The sequence below is a fragment of the Globicephala melas genome, chromosome 8, assembly GCF_963455315.2.
Source record: "Globicephala melas chromosome 8, mGloMel1.2, whole genome shotgun sequence".
Lineage (NCBI taxonomy): Eukaryota > Metazoa > Chordata > Mammalia > Artiodactyla > Delphinidae > Globicephala > Globicephala melas.
Genome location: NC_083321.1, coordinates 16,097,202 through 16,118,551, shown reverse-complemented (window position 1 = coordinate 16,118,551; position 21,350 = coordinate 16,097,202).

Sequence of the window (21,350 nt, the reverse complement as noted above, 5' to 3'; positions counted from 1 at the left end):
TCCTACATATATTTCTAGGACAGAATACATTATCTCTGCTCTGCTGGGCCTTACTTTTTGAAGTCAGAGTATTACTCATATGATTTTTATGGGCAAGACACAGCAAACCAACAGTTACTTCAAAATACTCTGTCGAAATTAAAAGACGTTAATTCATTTCCATTTGAAAGAAAACAAGGTCACAAGCATATATCCTGCCACTTAAAGGATTCTAGCTATATCTGAAAGCTTCAGAAGACCTTAAGAGGTCATTTTGCTGTGTCCTCTGCCTTCCTTGTTTTTGTTTGACTTTCTCCTTCAGTGTGCCTGTGTGCTTCTAGAACTTACTAAACATTTTTGTTTAGTTTGGAATTTGTTTTTCCAAATTAATTTGCTTCAACTTTAAAAACCATTTTTATCTGAAATATTTGTAATAAGGACATTATTTTAATAAAGGATACTTGTCATATTATAGTTTTATAATTAAAATGCTATGCATATTATATTTCTATGTGCTGGGGAAAAATGAGTTAATAACTACCTTAAACCTGAGCACAAAGTGCCAGAATTTGGCATGCAAAAACTCCAGGACATACAGCTTTACTTTGCTTTTCTGTTATTAACAGTCTTTAGTTAATCAATCGACGCATGACTTGTCATTTTCAGACAAGTCTTGCTTGAAGACAGTATTATTTCTTGCCTGACACTCTCATGAAATAAGTATTTGTGAAAAGTTTTATTGAGACAATATTAGAAGTCCTTGAATTCACATAATAGAAGAAAGCAGTTCTGTGTGTATTTACTAACCAAAAAAAATTATTTGTAAACTGCTTTTGTAGTTTGCTTTTTTAAACTCTGAAATAAATACATGTTTCTGGATTTTAAATTGTTTTTAAGGAAGTGTTTTTGAGGGGGTGAGGACCATATTGTCAATGAAGTTGTATTAAAAGAGTGGACAACTTTTTTATTTTAGTGTTAAACAAAGGTGTAGCGTATGTGCAGTTTATGAGGGGAAAGAAAAGGCCCATTGTATTAGAAAGTTAAAATGAAGACATCAGTGATTTTAAACGTTTTGTGCCATTTGTTCTAATTTTATTATACAATTTTAATTTTTTTTTTTTTTGGGCGCACCACGCGGCATGTGGGATCCTAGTTCCCCGACCAGGGATCGAACCCACGCCCCCTGCACTGGAAGCACAGAGTCTTAACCACTGGACCACCAGGGAAGTCCCTGAATTTTTAATATAATGGGATTAATTTAAAGATATCTGTGAAATGGTTTATTCTTTGAGAAGATCCTATAACATATATCATTAATTTTTTGAGATATATAGATTTCAGTAATTTTTTCATCCTAACAAAAGACTTTTAGAAGGAAACAGTGAAGTAAATGAAACTGTCTTATATTCTTCTACCTGAGGAGGAAAACTTGGAAAAAACATAATTTTTATAAATGAAAAGTTTTGAGATATGTAATATAAAAAGTTTTTATAAATCAGTAGGAAAAGATGGAAGGACTAAGCCATGGTTTGACAACTCACAAAAGAAAAAAAAATCAATAATGTGGCAGACTGTTTTCCAAAGTTGGCCACAACAATATCTCCCAGCTCACATGTTCTACAATGTGATGTTACTCTGTCATCAAAAGGTGGCATCTCTCCACTTTCTTGAATTTGGGCAGGGCCTTTGAGTGCTTCAACCAAGAGAATACGGTAGAAGTGATGGGTCCCAATTCCAGGTGTGGCTTTTACCTTGCCTGACTTCTGTTTCCTGCCTCTTGGAAGCCAGCCACTACATAAGAAATCCATTTACCCTGAAATCACCATGTTGTGAGAAGTCCAAGGTCATAAAAATAGGCCCTGGAGACTGAGACATCAAGTAGAGAAGCCAAGGAGCACCAAGGAAACTGAAGAAGTGAAGTGTAAGTGAAGTCATTTTGGAAGTGGACCTTCCAGCCCCAGCTGCCTTGGCTATTGCTGTGTAAATCAGGGGAAACGCCCAGTGGAGCCCCTCCCAATTTTTGACCCAAAAATATCATGAGCAAAATAAAATGGTTTGTTTTAAGCTTCTGAGGTTTTGAGTGCTTCATTATGCATCAACAGATCACTGGAAAAGTTACTGAGAAAAAAAAGATTTCATAATTTATAATAGATGGCACTATTGGAGAATATATTTTCATGTCTAAATCCAACAAGGAGCTAGTATCTATAATACAACAAGGAATACCTAGTGGAATCTAGAAAAATGGTACAGATGAAGCAGTTTGCAAGGCAGAAATAGAGACACAGATGTAGAGAACAAACATGGACACCAAGGGGGAAAAGCGGTGGGGTGGGGGTAGTGGTGGGATGAATTGGGAGATTGGGATTGACATATATACACTAATATGTATAAAATACATAACTAATAAGAACCTGCTGTATAAAAAAAATAAATTTCAAAAAATATATATATAAGGAGGGCTTCCCTGATGGCACAGTGGTTGAGAGTCCGCCTGCTGATGCAGGGGACACAGGTTCATGCCCCGGTCCGGGAAGATCCCACATGCCGCGGAGCGGCTGGGCCCGTGAGCCATGGCCGCTGAGCCTGCACGTCCGGAACCTGTGCTCCACAACGGGAGAGGCCACAACAGTGAGAGGCCTGGGTACTGCCAAAAAAGAAAAAAAAAGAAAAGGTAAGCCAAAGACTGGGAAAAAATATTTGCAACACATCTCAGTAATTGCATTTCTAAGAATTTAATATAAGATAATCAGAGATGTGTATAAAGACATACTAGTATTTGTTTCAGCTTTATTTATAATAGCTGAATACTTGAAACAACCTAAATGCCCAGGAATAGAATATTTAGATCTATCTATGAAATATCCATACGTGGAGTCTGTCAAGCCGTTGAAAGTTATATAGAAAATATGACTTGGAAAAATGTTTACTATTTTAAGTACAAAGGCAGATTACAATATAGTATGCACTCTAGCTTTTGCTTCTATTTTTATTTTGAAACTGGGTTAATAGAATACATTGTTCACTATCTCATTGACAAATGAGGGGCAAGTGGGATTTTTGTGGTATTGTGCAAATGAGATCTGAAAATCTGCTACCTCCATATGTATTATTTCTTCTCATCAGAAATGGAAGAGATTAAAAATTTAGAGCAATGTTCTTTAGCACTAAGGTAGACCAAGTTCACCATTTCCTTTTACTATAAAACGAGGATTATACTCACTCTGAAGGATATTGACTAATGTTTATAAATCCCCCAATTGATCCCCTTAGGTTTGATTTATTAAAAATCTCCCTAAATTTGATTAAGAGGACACTTACTTGGTATCCCAAATCAGAAGAGAGTTGAAATGAGACTATAACAAGGGCAAAATTGTAACTAAACATGGATCCTCAGTACATTCCCTGGGGTACGGAAAGGGTCAGAATATCTCATCCCGTCTATAGCCTGTATGTAAAATTTCCCGTCTACTGGTTGAGCAGCCCCAGAGCAGGAGTTCAGGACCACTTAGACTATTGAATATTTCCACCTTGAGGCAGGGAAGGTAAAACAGGTCGTCTGATAGTGTTTGAACCTATATTAAATAGGGAATAAAGAGACTGTGAAATTCTTTGATTAGTCTCTATCTTGGTGTCCCCAAATTTTCATTTCATGATTAAAAGAAAGGATGGATTAACTCCAAGGTCTCCAACTTTGCACCTCCAACTTTGAGCAACCCTAGAACATCAAGGAAGTTATCTAAACAGGCAAAAGGACTATTAAATAATTGTATATATATTTTCAGTATCAGTTAATTTTTTGAAAGTAGAAAAAAATGGTAATGTTCAAACATTTTAAACCATGTCTTCTATATACTTGGAAATCTGTACTCAAAAATTACAATCTTGTCCAAAAATTGTTTTTCTTGTCTTCTCTATAAATTTGCAATTAATTGGATTTTTAAAAACAGGGTCTTTTATGTTAAGCCCAGATTATGAAACGCTTTGTATGAATAACATATATTGTCCGTTTTGGATATCAAGTCTTTTTCACATTTGCATTTAAATGATCAAAATATCTCATTCATGAAATGATGAATGAGTTTTTTACTTATGAGGAACTTGTGAAAATATTAAAATTGGGCTCTTTGGTCTCTCTACAAATTCAAACCGAAAAGAGACCTATGTTAAGAAACTTACAGAAAGAGTGAGTATTCATTCATATCTCCATTAAATACACATATATAAACATATGATAAAGTGCAGAATATAGTTATAATGCTGAAGGAAAAAAATGTCTAAGAGACAGGGTATGGATTGGGAATAGAAAACGGAGCCCTAGGAAGTACTCATGTGTTGCGCAAAGGTTGTTTCTCCCTAACAAAAACTAGAGTTTTGTTACTGAGTCCAAGCTCGCTCTGCTTGCTGCATGACAGACCAATAAATTGGGAGACGAGGTGTTGAGGCAAGCAGTAGCGACTTTGTTCAGAAAGCCAGTCGTCCAAGAAGATGGTGAACTAGCGTCCCAGATGTACCATCTTATGGGGTCTGGATGCTAGCTTCCTTTATAGAACAGAGAGGGGGAGGAGGTGAGGAAGTAAAGTAAAAAGGCCATAAGTCTTGCAAAATATCTCCTGGTTTTGGCCAGCCTCGGGGAGGGGGTGTGTTAATTTCTTCTTTTCTGCAGCCATTGAGAAGTGGGCAGGGTCAGGGTGTTTCCCTGTGGGCTGAACAAAGGCACTTTATTTTAACATTCAGGCAGAGGGGCAGGGTTCCCTGAGGCAGGCGATTATGTATGCCTATAGCTATAGACAGAACAAAAATAATGGAAAGCAAAGGTCAAAGTAAAAGAAAGAGATCCAACATGGCGTCAGCTTTTGTTCTTCCCTGCTACAATTTCATAGTTTTATTTTCAGATGATTTGTGTCAAAGAGCTATTGTCATTTGCACCTCTGATTTTCATTTAATACAGGTATGCTAAAACCAAGAGCAGTTTTTTCCTTTGTGTCCAACTATAAATAAAGACCACTTGCTTTGTGCTCCAAGAAGAAGCTATTTCACCATTAGGATCATCACACTCTTTTTTTTTTTCTTCTCCCTTCTGTTATTCACAAAGTGGACTGTTGTTTTCCTAGCTGGCTTGTTTTACACATGTTTCTGATGATTTCTTTATTTGTGGTGAGTCTGGTTACTGATTTTACATCTGTCTTTAGCAATTCACTTCTAGCAGTTCTTTGTATAGTTAGCTAGATACCTATTTTTGCAGCTGACTTAAACTTTTTTTTCCATGTAATCCTACTTTCTTGTTTGCTTTAACTGGCCATTAAAATGTTCTCAACTTGATGAATCTTCCAAGTATGTATGTTTGAAACTTGCAAAGATAAAAATGGTATGTGGTGTGTGACTTAGTGGTATTATAGTTTTAAAAAGAGCTGTTACCAAATGCAAGTTCGTGTGCCTGACTAACATAGGAGTTTGGAGCAGAGAAATGTTTATTGCAAAGAACGTAAAAGGAGAATGGGTGGCTCGAACTCAAAAAACCAGAACTCCCTAATGGTTTTGTTGCAGGAAGGGGGACCCCTTCCAGGGCCCGAGAGTGGGCTGTTGTCTAACTCTCGGAAATGAATTGTCTGAGGAGACACGTGTGCTGACAAAGCAAGAGACTTTATTGGGAAGGGGCAGCCCAGTGGAAAGCAGGAGGGTAAGGGAACCCAGGAGTACTGCTCTGCCATGTGGCTCGCAGTCTCGGGTTTTATGGTGATGGGATTAGTTTCTGGGTTGTCTCTGGCCAATCATTCTGACTCAGGGTCCTTTCTGGTGGCGCACACATGGCTCAGCCAAGATGGATTCCAGTGAGGAGGATTCTGGGAGATTGGTAGGACATATGGACCTTTAGACCTTTCCCGAATTCTTCTGGTTGGTGGTAGCTTATTAGTTTCATGTTCCTTACCAGGACCTCCTGTCAAAATAACTCATGCAAATGGCTACTGTGGTGCCTGGCCAGGGTAGGCAGTTTCAGTCAGAGTTTCCCCTAACAGTTTTGGGGGAGTTTTACAGGCAAAATTTGGGGTGGTGGCTGCAGGGGGTGTGACTTTCTTCTGATTTGTTGGTGGTGAGGTAACTAGAGTGGTGTTCCAGGATTGTGCTCAGCCTGCACTTACCATCCTCCGCCTAGACAGGGCATTAGTTCCTGTAGCAGAATTCAAAGACACTGTTATGTATAATCCTTGAGGAGGAACCAGGACCCAGCTCTAGTTGCTGCACTATTGTTTCTTGGTTGCTCCTCCTTTGTTCTGCATTCCCTCACTTCTCTGATTAGCAATTGTTTGAATCTGCCCTTTGGAACTCAGGGAAGGTCTTAGGAGGTTAAATGAAGCCCATTTCCTACAAACAAGAAACAGGGGACATGGAAAGGATTTGTACCTGGGAGCCTCACAGGGTCCTGCTTGGTTCCAGAGCCATTATAATTTTAGAGATACATGCTGAAATATTTTTATAAATGATATGTTTTCTAGATTTGCTTCAGAATAATTTGTGAAAGGGGAAGTGGATAGTGGTATAGATGAAACAAGAGTGGACATGAGTTGATAGTTATGGAAGTTCATTATGTGTAGGAGTTCATCAAATTATTGTCTGCCTTTTCATGTGTTTGAAATTATCCACAAAAAAGGTAAATGTAGGGACTTCCCTAGTGGTCCAGTGGCTAAGACTCCACGCTCCCAATGCAGGAGGCCCGTGTTCAATCCCTGGTCAGGGAACTAGATCCCACATGCCGCAACTAAGAGATCGCATGCTGCAACTAAAAGATCCCACATGCTGCAACGAAGATCCTGCGTGCAGCAACTAAGACCTGGCGCAGCCAAATAAATATTTTAAAAAGTAAATGCATTTTGAAAAGGTTTAATAACCTTACGCTAATAACCTTATAATAACCTTTTATAGATCATTAGGATAAAGAGAAATACACCAGTGAGCAAAAGACATGAACAGGCAGTGTGCAAAAGAAAATATATAAATGGCAAATAAACATATGAAGAAAACTTCAGCCTCAAAAAAAATGCAAATTAAAACAATGTGTATGTGATTATATTGTGATTTATAATGAGAAACATATATTTGGTCTTCCTGCACTGTTCCTGGCTCACAGCTCCCCAAACCCTTGAAATTTCTGAAGTGAAAAGAACAATGCGAGCATCATTTGTTATAATATTTGCTCTTCTGTAATCAGTTCCTTGAAATAGCTCCAGAGCCATAAGGGTGATAGGAGTGTCTTGTTATTCATAGCCAGCTCCTTTGAACCGCATCTGAGTTTAAGTTAATGAGGTGACTTTTAGAAAGCTCCTAAGGATGGGGGCTGGTTGCCAGGGGACCCAACAGTGATTAGAGGGTTGAAACTTTCAGTCACACGCCTCCCCCCACCTCGGGGGAGGGGAGAGGGGCTGGAGGTTGAATCAATTGCCAACCGCCTACTATTTAATCAAGCATGTGTACGTAACGAGCCCTCCAATAGGATGGCGTTCTGAGAGCTTCCAGATTGCTGAACAAGTGTATGTGCTGGGAGAGTGGTGCAGCTGGAGAGGGCATGGAAACTTTGTGCCCTTTTCCCACACATCTTGCTTTATGCATCTCTTCCATCTGGTTCCAACCACCCCACATTTTGGTGTCTCTCACCTTCTGAGGTGGCCCACACTCTTGTCTGTGGAGTGTGTTTCTATCTTGGCCACTCTCACTTTCCAGACAACCCCCATGCCCTGGGGCTGCTCTTGCCTTTTGAGACAAACTGCATTCTGTCTATGGAATGTGTATCTCTCTAAATGAATCCACTTCTTACCTGTCACTCTGTCTCTGAATTCTTTCTGCAACTAGACATAAAGAACCTGAGTTTCCTTAAGTCCTGAGACCAGGTGTGTGATCTCAATTAAAAGACGGTGGGTTCAAGTCCCAATCTGAGGTGCAGGGTTTCCCTACAACCCCTTTCTCAGGTTCTATTAATTTGCTAGAATGGCTCACAGAACTCAGGAAAACAGTTTGCTTACTAGATTACTGGTTTATTGTAAAAGGATATAATTCCTCCTGTTTCAGTAGGAACCTCCAACTTATAACCAGTCAGTCAGAAGCGCAATTACAACCTGGATTTGCATTTGGTGTCTGAAGTGAGGGCAGTCTTGTGGGACTAAGCCTGTGGAATCTTATGCTATCTCCAGCAGATAGTGTCAGGATTGAGTTAATTTAATTGCTCACTAGTGTTGGAAAACACATTTGGAAATGAGAGACTTTTTTTCACCTGTAGAATTGACTGAGGAAAAAATTGAGTGATAATAACTACTGTTGATGAGGAAGAGGTAAGGCAAATAATCCACCTGAGACAGGAGGGAAGGGGGCAGGGCACAATCTTTAAAAGAATGACACAGCCATTGAAGATATGACAAAAACTAGTTAGAACCTACTAGGGCCAGGGACTTCCCTGGTGGTCCAGTAGGTAAGACTCCATGCTCCCAACGCAGAGGCCCTGGGTTCAATCCCTGGTCGGGGAACTGGATCCCACATGCCTGCCACAACTAAGAGTCCACATGCCACAACTAGAAAGATCTTGCATGCTGCAGTGAAGATCCTACGTGCCACAACTAAGACTCAGCACAGCCAAAATAAATACATACATACATACATAAATCAATAAATATAAAAAAAAAAGATCCTACTAGGGCCAAGATGGTGGAAGATTTGACTTCCAGTAGACCTTGAGCCTCATTATATGCTCATTGTAATACATTAGCATGTGCTAAATGACACACCCACAGGCGCCACGATAGTTCTAAGGCCGACCATCAAAGGCCAAAAATGGGGCGGTGGCCCAGTTCCTGGAAATCCCCGCCCCCTTCTCCAAGACAGAATATTCCTCGCACTCGTTAGCAGATGAAATTACCAAGCCCATAAAAACTAACCACCCCATATTTCAGGGCTTCTCGCCTTCTGAAACGGTCCACATTCCTATGGAATGTGTATCTCTCTAAATAAACCTGCTTTCACTTTACTACAGCCCACTCTTGAATTCTTTCCTACGCAATGCCAAGGACCCTCACTTGGCAGCCCCAAACCTGGGACATGACCATCCTCTCGTCCCCCATTTTCCTGCAACACACCCACCACTAGTAGATATGTAAACCCAGCAGGCCTCTCAGGTTTCCTGGTTATCCTCTCTGTCTTCTCCAAAAGGTAGGCATTTGCCATCCCCATTTTACACGTGAGCTAACTAAATACTAGAGCTGTCCAAGGTGATACAACTTCAGACCTGTTATTTTCCTCATACTACTGAAAGAGAAGATTCTGGTTTTGAAATATTTTGCAATATATATAATAATAAGTTGTTTTCTGACCTGGGTGATCCAAGATGATTGTGAAGCAGAGCAGACATAAGCCCAGCCCTGTCATTCCCTTTCCTGCCCTTTTCCTTGCGCTCCAGTCATGCTATTCTCTTCCTCCCTGAACTCTTCAGCCTTATACCCTTTAGGCATGCTCTTCCCTCAGTTCCCTCCATACCTGGGTGCTAGGAAAGGGGGGAGGGGCAGCTATTTATTTCTCCATTCCCCATCTTGTTTAGAAGATTTTGAGGAGGCTTATTAAAATTCTCTTATTGCAAAATGAAGAAAAATAGAAGGGAGCTAGAGATAGGAAAATATGTTTAGGTCCCCTACATAGATAATGTGAACATAGTTCACTAACAATATCTATTTCACAGAGAGATACCCAGCATTTTGACTTTTCAACATCCCCTGTAAACTGAGTAACAGGAGGTGGTATTCCTAAGATCAAATCACTCTTGAGTAAGACGTGACAATGAAGTTGGTAGACTTACCAGGTGAGCCCCAAAAGCAGGACAAATAGTAACCAACTAATTGTGTACTATTTTTAACAGCTTGCTTTCCCCCCTGCAGATAGTAAACAAACTGATTTGGGCTAGGTGAGTTAATAAAGCATAGCTTCTTTCCAATTCTTGGTTTTATGAAGGAAAAATCGGTGAGTTATAACTTAAGAAAAGTAGAACCAACAGATGAGCTATATAGTTTAAAAATTGTGACTGATTTTACTTTTCAGCTGGAAATTATTGCTCCCTGCCACTAACTTTTACACTTTTCCTTCTACAATAAGAATCCATTCGATCATTTAATGGATACTTATTGAGAGCCTATTATATGTTTACCAGGGCTATACTAGTGAATAAGACAAAGAGAACTTTATGGTGCTTAAAGTACGGTTGGTGCAGTATGGATCTTTGTGCTTTTGAGGACTGTAGAGAAGGACCTTATCGCTTACGTGTAGTGAACAAGATAGGAGGGCAGGGGCCCGAACCAGGTATGCTTCTTTAGGGCACACACACACACACACACACACACACAGCATTAGTTTTCTACTGTTGATATTACAAATTACTACAGATTGGTGGCTTTAAGCAACACACACTTATTATCTGACAGTTCTATAGGTTAGAATTACAACATGGGACTTACTGGACTAAAATCAAAATTTTCGTTTTGGAGGTTCTAGGGAAGAGTTTTTTTCCTTGCCTTTTTCAGCTTCTAGAGGCTGCCCACATTCTTTGGCTCGTGGACCCCTTCCTACATCTTCAAAGCCAGCATCATTGCATCTCTCTGACCATTCGTCCATAGTCACATCTCCCTTTCTGACCAAAGCTGGGAAAGATTCTCTAATGTTAAGAGCCCGGGTGATTATATTAGGCTCATGTGAATAATCCCCTCATCTGAAAACCCTTAACTTAATTGTATCATCATAATATGTTGTCATATAATATTCACAGGTTCCAGTGTTTAGGATGTGAATCTTTGGGGGGGCGTCATTATTCTGCCTAACACATACATATATGTACAAAGATAGACATGTAATGAATTTTAAAATCTATATAGAATTTTTCTCAAAAAATGTGAAATAAAGGAACAAACACTAAGACTACACCCTCAAACAGAGGAATAATCATTGTAGAAAGAATCAAGTTTTTCACATATGTATTATTACTATGTCTCTGATGAGACATTGCCATTGATATTGAGGGGAAAAAATGGAGAGCTACAGCTACAGTAAACAACATGAATAATTCTTAGAAACATGATGTCCAGTAAAAAAAGCAAGTCCCAGAAGACTACACAAATGTAGGTCTTAAGTCTATGTATGAGTTTCCTTGGGCTGCTGTAACAAATTGACAAAAGCTGGGTAGATTTAGAGAATGGAAATTTGTTTTTTCACAGTTCTGGAGGCTAAAAGTCCTAAATCAAGGTATTGGCAGGGCCATGCTCACTCTGAAGGCTCTAGCGAAGAGCCTTCTTCCTAGCGTTTGGGGGTTGTCAACAATCCTTAGCATTCTTTGTCTTGTAGCTGCATTACTATATTCTCTCCCTCACATGGCCTTCTTTCTTCTGTCCTTCTGTGTGTTTCAAATCTCTTACTCTTTATAAGGACAGTCACCGGATGTAAGGCCCACTCTAATCCTGTATGACCTCATCTTAATTTGATTACATCTGTAAATACCTTACTTGCAAAGAAGGTCACATTCATAGATGACCATAGGGACCATTACTTATGGAATGCCAGGAACTTCAACATATCTTTTGTGGGAACATAGTTCAACCTACAACAGTCAGGTTTCCCAGGAAATAGACTCTAAGACTGAGATTTGCTTTCAGGGCACTTATTTATGGAGTACTCTGGGGAACAACATCAGTAAGAGAATGAGGGAAGCAGGATCAAGCTGAGGGAGAAGCTGAGATTCAATGCGGCAGTAATAGAGGCCTCAGCCAATTCTACAGGGAGCTAGGGGTGAAGCTAGGTTGGCCCTTCAGAGATGTCTGTAATTGAGATAAGTGGGCCAGGCTTTTGTACTCCTGCATTAACCAGGCACTGGAAGCAGGCTGTCCACAGGAGGGACAAAGCAGCTCCCTTTGGCCAAGGATAATGCCCATAGAGGGACACAGCTGTGAGCTCTCAACAATTAGCACTCTCCTCAAATGGATGTCTTGATCCTGCTGTGGGTGTCTGGGTTGCATCCCCCAGCATCCATTTATACTATGGTTTTTGTTTTGTTTTATTTATTTATTTGGCTGCCTGGGTCTTAGTTGCAGCACACCAGATCTTTTTAGTTGCGGCATGCGAGATCTAGTTCCCTGACCAGGGACCAAACCCTGGCCCCCTGCATTGGGAGCATGGAGTATTAACCACTGGACCACCAGGGAAGTCCCTACAATATGGTTTGTAATAGATCTCAAAAATAAGCAAAACTAAACAATATATTATTTCATATAAATTTGTGATAAAGTATTTATATGTATATGTATTTTAAAAACATTTATATGTAAAAACAGCAGAATGACACACAACATTTAGGAATGTGCTTACCTCTGAAGTGTAGGATAGGGTAGCTTCTTGAGTCTTTGGTTCTTGAATTGGATGGTGAGTTTAGGGTTTTTTTTAAATTATATTTTGATTTATAACTAACTCATGTATTTCAGATAATCTTTTGTATATAGCAAATATATTTACAAATATAATAAAGGGAAGAAAGAAAAGAACCAGGTGAAAGTCATAGAAATTAAGGTAGCCAGAAATTTTAGAAAAAAAAATGAGTAAAGATAGCAAATCCTGAGTCCACTGCTAAAGGAAGCATTTAGGTGAAGAAAAACTTCACCTGAAATTCACTATGTCTTTTTTTTTTTTTTTAATTTTATTTAATTTTGGCTGCACTGGGTCTCCGTTGAGATACGCGGGCTTCTCATTGAGGTGGCTTCTCTTGCTGCGGTACGCGGGCTTCAGTAGTTGTGGCATACGAGCTCAGTAGTTGTGGCTCGCAGGCTCAGTAGTTGTGGCCTACAGGCTTAGTTGCTCCGCGGCATGTGGGATCTTCCCAGACCAGGGTTCGAACCCATGTCCCCTGCATTGCAAGGCGGATTCTCAACCACTGCGCCACCAGAGAAGCCCCACTATGTCTTTTTAAAGGTATATTGAGTAGAGAAAGAAAGTGGTTGGCTTATGTTTGTATGATCACAGTTTGTACTTTTTCTCTTCTTTTTTTAATTGAAATATACAAAATATTTATTGTTGACATACAAAATTATGCTAGTTTTAGGTGTACTGCATAGTGATTTGCCAATTGCATACATTATGAAATTATCACCCCAATAAGTCTAGTAACCATCTGTCCCCACACAAAGTTATTACAATATTATTGGCCATATTCCTTATGTTGTGTATTATATACCTGTGGCTTATTCATTTTATAACTGGAGATTTGTACCTGTTAACCCACTTCACCTATTTCACCCACTCCACCACCCTCTCCTCTGGCAAACACCCATTTGTTCTCTGTATCTATGAGTCTTGTTTTCATTTTGTTTTATTTGCTTTGTTTCTTACATTCCACAGTTAAGTGATATCATACATATTTGTTTTTCTCTGTCTGACTTATTTCACTTAGCATAATACTCTATAGATTCACTCATGTTGTCGCAAGTGGCAAGATTTCATTATTTTTCATGGATCAGTAATATTCCATATATATATCTATGTATCTATGTTGATATATATATATATGTATATATCTTACATCTTTTTATCTACTCATCTATTGATGGACACTTAGCTTCCATATCTTGGCTATTGCAAATAATGCTGCAGTGAACGTTCGTGTGCATGTATCTTTTTGAATTAATGTTTCCATCTTCTTTAGCTAAATACCCAGGAGTGGAATTGCTGGATCATATGGTAATTGGTAATTATATTTTTAATTTTTTGGGGCACCTTCATACTCTTTCCCATACTGGCTGCACCAATTTATAATCTCACCAACAGTGCATGAGGGTTCCCTTTTCTCCCCATTCTCACCAGCACTTGTTATTTCTTGTCTTTTTGCCAATAGCCATTCTGACAGGTGTGAGGTGATAGCTCATTGTGGTTTTGATTTGCATGCCTTTCCCTGATGATAAGTGATATTGAACATCTTTCCGTGTGCCTGTTGGCTGTCTGTATGTCTACTTTGGAAAAATGTCTAGTTAGGTCCTCTGCCCATTTTTTAAACAGGTTGTTTGTTTTTTTGATATTGAGTTGTATGAATTCTTTATATATTTTGGATATTAACCCCTTATTGGACATATTGTTTGCAAATATCTTCTCCCATTCATTAGGCAGCCTTTTTGTTTTTGATAATTTCCTTTGCTGTGGGAAAGCATTTTAGTTTGATGTAGTCCCATTTGTTTATTTTTGCTTTGGTTTCCCTTGCCTGAGGTGACATATCCAAAAAAAATTTCTAAGACCAATGAGAAAGACCATACTGCCTATATTTTCTTCCAGAAGTTTTATGGTTTTGTTACAAGAAAATGGGGCACAAGAGGATGGTCATGTCCTGGGTCTTGGGCGAGTTCCTGGGATGGGCCGCCAAGTGAGGGTCCTTGGCTTCACGCAGAAAAGATTTCAAGAGTTGGCCACAGTAAAGTGAAAGCAAGTTTATTTAGAGAGATACACATTCCATAGGCAGAATGTGGTCCTTCTCAGAAGGTGACAGTGTGCCGAAATATGGAATGGTTAGTTTTTATGGACTGGGTACTTTCATAGACTAACAAGTGGGAGGATTATTCCAACTATTTTGGGGGAGGGGGGATTTCCGGGAATTGGGACATTGCCTACTCTTTGGCCTTTTATGGTCAACCTCGGGACTGTCATGGCACCTGTGGGTGTGTCATTTAGCATGCTCATGTGTTACAGTGAGTGTATAATGAGGCTCAAAGTCTACCGGAAGTTGAATCTTCCACCATCTTAGGCCTAATAGGTTTTAACCAGTTTCTGTTGTATCCTCAACAGCTAATGGTTGTGCTCTGCCCCCTTCCCTCCTTTCTCACTTTCAGGACTTACATTTAAGTCTTTAATCCATTCTGAGTTTATATGGTGTGGGAAAGTAGTCCAGTTTGATTCTTTTGCATATTGCTCTATGGGGCTCAGCAGTGTGCTCCTCTCTGGTCATCAGAACGATATGCTCTAGGGGTGCCCCCTATGTGTACACCCTTCTGTTGTGGTGGGCTTGACTACTGCGGGCTCTTGGTAGGTGAGGCTGGCCCCTATCCTGACTGACTGCAAGGCAATGCCTCCAGCAGTGGCTGTGGGCTTGCTGGAGCATGGGGTAGTCTTCCCTTGAGGCTGTCTGCATGGTCAGGGGTTATTGGGGCCACTTCTGCTGCTGAAGTGTGGGGGCAGGTGCCTGGTGCTAATAGACTAGATGGAGGGTGACAAAAGGACACTTGCCAGCAGCAGTGTTATTAGGGACGAATGAGCTCCCCAAAATGGCTGCCACCAATGTCTCTTTTTCCAGGGGGGAGTTCCAGTTGCCTCTTTCCTCTCCTGGAGACTCTCCAAGATGAGCCAGTGGGTCTGACCCAGGCTCTTTTCAAACTACTGATTCTGTGCTGGGACTTGGGGCATGTGAGATTTTGTGCACACTCTTTAAGAGCAGAGTCTTGTGTTTCCTACAGCTCCCTGGCTCTCCCAAACATAAGCCCTGCTGGTTTTCAAAGCCAGATGTTCTGGAGGCTCATTTTCCTGGTGCAGGAGGTGCACGACCTTCGGGCTGGGGAGCCCAGTGTGGTGCTTGGGCCCCCTGCTTCACGGAGAGGACCTCAATGATTGTGATATTTTTGCCATTTGTGGGTTGCCCACCCAGGTGTGTGGGTCCTGACTATACTGCATCTCCATTCTTCCTACCTGTCTCATTGCGGTTCCTTCTTGATATCTTCAGTTGTGAAAAATCTTTTCTGCTAATATTCAGGCCATTCAAATAGATAGTTGCTCTGTAAGTAGTTGTAATTTTGGTGTGTCCTTGCTAAGAGGTGTGTACAGGGTCTTCCTACGCCACCATCTTGGCTACCTCTTCACAGTTTTTTTACTAAAAAAAAAAGTATGTGTGTTGTATACATCATATAGCTTTATTACACAGAAAAAGAAATGGAAGAATGCACTCCAAATTGCAGCTGCATTAGTGGGAATAGGAAATGAGGTGGGATGGTTTTTATATACTTCTGTGAGCTTTTGAAGCTAAAAAAATAAAATACTAAAACTGTATTTTTTCAATCATTTGTTTCAAAAGGATTGGTTTAGTTTTATATGTTTACAGAAGGTTGCATGAAATGTGAGCATTAAGTTCTCTTATAAAGTAGGTGATAGAGTAGAAGAGAGCACTGGATTTTTAGTGCAGACAACCTGGTTCTAGAAACAGGCCTACTGCACCAGAGTGGTTCTTAGGCAAGAAGTTCATCTCAAAGAGTTTGCTTCCTTGTTGAAAAAATAAGAGTGCTAACATGATGTTTGAATGGATAATGTATGTGAAGTCACTTTGAAAACGTTAATGCAATATTGAAGCATATAAACGTTAATGCTCATGTCATGGTAATACTGTTTGTTAAAGAAATTAAATTTTTACTTTTTGGAAACCTCCCAATTTCTAATGTCAGAGGTTTGTTTGTCATGGCACTATTTCTTTTTAACCTAGAACTGAACACCTCAACTGAACTTAAAGGAGAAATTAAGTGCAATATTTTGAACTGCATTTAAACGAAGATGAGATAGAAGACAGAACTGTTATAAATATGTAAGTTTTATTATACGGACAAATGAAGGATTCAGCTCTGTTGTACTGTATTCTTTTTTTTTTTTTTGCGGTACGCGGGCCTCTCACTGTTGTGGCCTCTCCCGTTACGGAGCACAGGCTCCGGACACGCAGGCTCAGCGGCCATGGCTCACGGGCCCAGCCGCTCTGCGGCATGTGGGATCCTCCCGGACCGGGGCACGAACCCGTGTCCCCTGCATCGGCAGGTGGACTCTCAACCACTGCGCCACCAGGGAAGCCCTGTTGTAATGTATTCTTAAAAATTCCTAGCTTCTATGTAATTCTCTAATTATGGAATTTTGTTTCATTATATTGAACTACTCCTGATTTCACCATGAAAATCTGACCTGGAACTCAATTTACAGAAATACTGCAAATGAATTTACAATTAAATGGGAATATTGGTATATTAATATGATACAATTTGGTTGATTCCCATTTTTTCCATATTAAAGATTATTCTGAACTCTAAATCTTTTAAATAAATGAGACTGAAATCCAATGTGGTTACGTCTGAGTATGTTATCTGTGTAACAACCAAATATTTCTAGAGACTGTTCTATTCTCCCTTAAGCATTTTTTTAAATGTTGCCTTCTCTGATCTAGTTATTGAGAAATTATTTAATAATCACAGTTTTTTCCATGCATTTCTTTTTTTATTTTAATTTTATTGGAGTATAGTTGATTTACAATGTTGTGTTCGTTTCAGGTGTCCAGCAAAGTGATTCAGTTATATATATACATATATTCATTCTTTTTATAGATTCTTTTCTCATATAGGTTATCACAGAATATTGAGTAGAGTTCCCGGTGCTATACAGTAGGTCCTTATTGGTTATCTGTCTTATACATAGTAGTGTGTGTGTTCAACCCAAGCCCCTGATTTATTCCCCCGCCATGTTTCCCCTTTGGTAACCATAAGTTTGTTCTCGATATCTATAAGTCCGTTTCTGTTCTGTAAATAAGTTCATTTGTATCTTCATTTTTTAAATTAGATTCCACACATGAGTGATATCATATATTTGTCTTTCTCTGACTTACTTCACTTAGTATGATAACCTCTAGATCCATCCATGTTGCTGCAGATAACATTATTTCATTCTTTTTTATGGCTGAGTAGTATTCCATTGTATATATGTACCACATCTTTTTTACCCATTCCTCTGATGATGGACATTTAGGTTGCTTCCATGTCTTCGCTATTGTAAATAGTGCTACAATGAACATTGGGGTGTGTATATCCTTTCAGATTATGGTTTTCTCAACCACAGCTTTTAAATTGAGATCCCAATTCTACTACTTAGTTTCTCTGTGTCTATAGGAAAATTATGTAAATGTTTTAAGCCTCACTTTCTTCATCTGTAAAATGGGGATAAAAGTAGTACCAGCCTCTCTGAACACAATATCTCTGTGCCAATCACTGCTTAAGTAGTATTGCCGCATTTTACAGACGTAGAATTTGAATGCTTAGTAGCTAAATCCACCCAAGATCATACAGCTAATAAGAGGTAGAAGTAGGATCTTGTACCAGATTTCCCTGACACCAAGCCCAAAGTTTTATAGTTTTGCTCCCTCTTCGGAGAGTTTTTAATGGTTTCATATGTTTCTACCAATCTCTGGGAACCGTGGTCTATATTAAATTTTAGCACAGAATACTGCTGAATAGGAGTAGACCACCATAGGTTCCTGTATGTATTAGTGTTTTTAGTGGTTCATAAATTTTATCCAGGGGCAAAGGATTGTTGTTCATTTCCAAAAGTGTGTAATTGTCTGAACCAGAAAGGGCTTAACTCTGTCATGTACCACTTCACTCTGTGAAGCCTCTTTTTTTTAACTTTTAATCAATAGAATAATTAATATTCCTAAAAGGAAGTTGAGGTGATCAGAATAAATGTGTACATTTTTAATAAAAATTATTCCTGTTAATTGCATGGGTAGTGCGCAGATTTTATAGAAAAAGAACAGATATCAAAATGAGGTGGTTTCCATCTTCAATATTCCTTGAGTTAAAATAACATACTTAATATGAACTCTAACAGAAATGGAAAGTATATTTCTATGGTACCTGTCTTTATTTATTAAGAAAAATCCAAAATCAACAATTATTTTTTAATGCCTGTTTAATTTTATGTCAGATGCTATGGTAGGTGCTAGAGACACATATGTGTATTCTTCAAAACCATTAACAGGTATTGTTGCTCTTTCCTCTCCTCTCCTCCACTCCACTCTTTGCCAAATTAATTTCTGCTTATCCTTAGATCCAGTTTAAATGCTACTTCCTTAGAAAGGCCTTTCAGGGCAGTCTCCTCTCCCCACCTATCCTCTTTCCTTAAGCCCTGTTCTTTTCTTCTTTGTACTTATTACAATTTTTACCATATAATTAGTTGGATATTTGCTTAATGTCTGTCTCTCCTGCTAAACTGTTCTCCTTCATTCATCATTCATCCATTCAATGGGAATTTATTGAATACCTACTAAGTGTCAAGCACTCTTAGGTGCACATCTGAGGTGAAGAGAACAGGGATGGACAAGAAAAGATCACTGTCCTCATGAACTTAACATGCTATTGGGAAGATGAACAAAAATTAATCAAAGAATTTGAAAACATTAAGTGTTATAAGGAAAACAAATTAGGGTAAAAGGATAAGTAGTGACAGGGCAAAGGAGACAGGCTATTTGGTCTATTTATGTAGGTCAGTCAGTGAAAATCACAAGTGGTGAGCAAAAGTCTAAATGATGTAAAGGACTGAGTCTTGGGAAATAGAAGGTAAGAGGTTCCAGGGAGAGGGAACAAGAAGTGAAACTACTTTGAGATTGAAATGGACTTGACTTATCTGAGAAACTGCAAAAAGTGTGGCTGGAATCAAGTGAACATAGGAGAGGGTGGTTGATACTGCTGGAAAGGTCAGGGTGGTTAAGCTGGTGTTGGAGGATTTTGTTAACGTGATGTGAAGTCTGTGAAGGGATTTGAGCGAAAGAAATATCGAATTTTCTTAAAAAAAATTCTAGTTGCTTCATGGAGAACAAACGCCAACACAGGCTTCGGGGGACGAGTTAGGAGGCTATTGCCATATTCCAGGTAAGGAATACTTGTCATTTGGATTAGGTTGGTAGGAGCAGAAGTGGGGGAAGTGGCCTGTCAAGGTATATTTTGGAGGTAGAATGAAAAAGACTTGCTTAAGAATTGGATACCGGAATGCAATGGAAAGGCAAAAAATCAAATCAAGGTTGACCCCTAGATTTTGGGCTTTCAGAAGTGGGTATATAGTGGTGCCTTTAACAGGGGAAGGGAGGGGTGTGTGTATGGTTGGAGTAGAGTTCTGCTTTGAATGTTAAATTTGAGGTGTTTATTTTTATTGTACATCTGAGTGGAGATGTTGGGTAGGCAGGTGGAGATGTGTGTGTGTGTGTGTGTGTGTGTGTGTGTGTGTGTGTGTGTGTGTGTGTGTGTATACACACTCTGGTCTGGCTAGAGACATTTGGAAATTATCCGCTTACAGTTGATATTTAAAAACAAGGGACTATGGTAGTTCCCTGGTGGTATAGTGGTTAGGATTCGGTGCTTTCACTGCCACGGCCCAGGTTCAATCCTTGGTCATGGAACTGAGATCCTGCAAGCTGCGTGGTGTGGCCAAGATCAAACAAACAAAAACAAACAAACAAGCAAAAAAGCAAGGGACTAGATAAAATGTAGAGAAGTGAAGAGAGCTGGGGTCTGAGCCCAAGGGCGTTGCAAGATTTAGGGGTCATCAAGAGCAAGGACCAGCAAAGGACTCTGGGAAGGAGCAGCTGGTGAGGAAAACAGTGGCCACCCACTGCTGAATGATAAAATAGGATGAGGATTAAGAATTGACCATTTTTTCACTATTGTATACCTAGTACTGAGTTCAGTTACTGGTACATAATTAGAGCAGAATAATATATATATTTTTGGCTGTGCTGGGAGGCTTGCAGGATCTTAGTTCCCTGACCAGGGATTGAACCCGGGCCCTCGGCAGTGAAAGCGCAGAGTCCTAACCACTGGACCGCCAGGGAATTCCCAGAATAGTGTTTGTTGAATGAATGAATCTTTACTTCTACTTATCTGTTGGATATTTGAGTGTCTCCAAGTTCCAGGTACTATTCTAGGTCCTATGGATTCACAGCATAGTGTTCCCAATAATCATAAATTGTAGTGTGAGCTATATATGCATACAGTACATACATACAAATGCAACAAAATATGTATTTTTAGTTTATGTAACTCTTTTCCCCTCCTTCCACCCTATTCTAAGAAGAATGGGATTGAATATCTGGAGGGACCTTTTTTGGTGAGCAATGATGAATTGGGATATATAAATTTGGGGCTGTACTGTAGGCAAAGGTTTTGACAAGAGAGAGAGGATGAAGGAGAGGGAGAGGAGTGGTGAGACTTCAGTTGAATTGGACAGGCAGCCCCAGCCAAAGATATCAAATTCAATTAAAACAAAATATGGTGCCAGCTCAACTCACATGGCTGAATTCTGCTGGACAACTGACAGTTTATGAAGAACATTAATTAATCCTATAAGAGGGAGTGGAGAAATAATATATAATCCTGTAAGAGGTTATATCTAATTAATCCTATAAGAGGAGGAGAGAGGGGGTTGGGCAGGGAGAGATAAGGCTCTTAAAGTAAATATTATAAAATTATGACTTTAGCTTCACGATGTGTTGAAATGTTGACCCTTAGAATTATTACCCTTAAGTCTCTGCCTTTTAA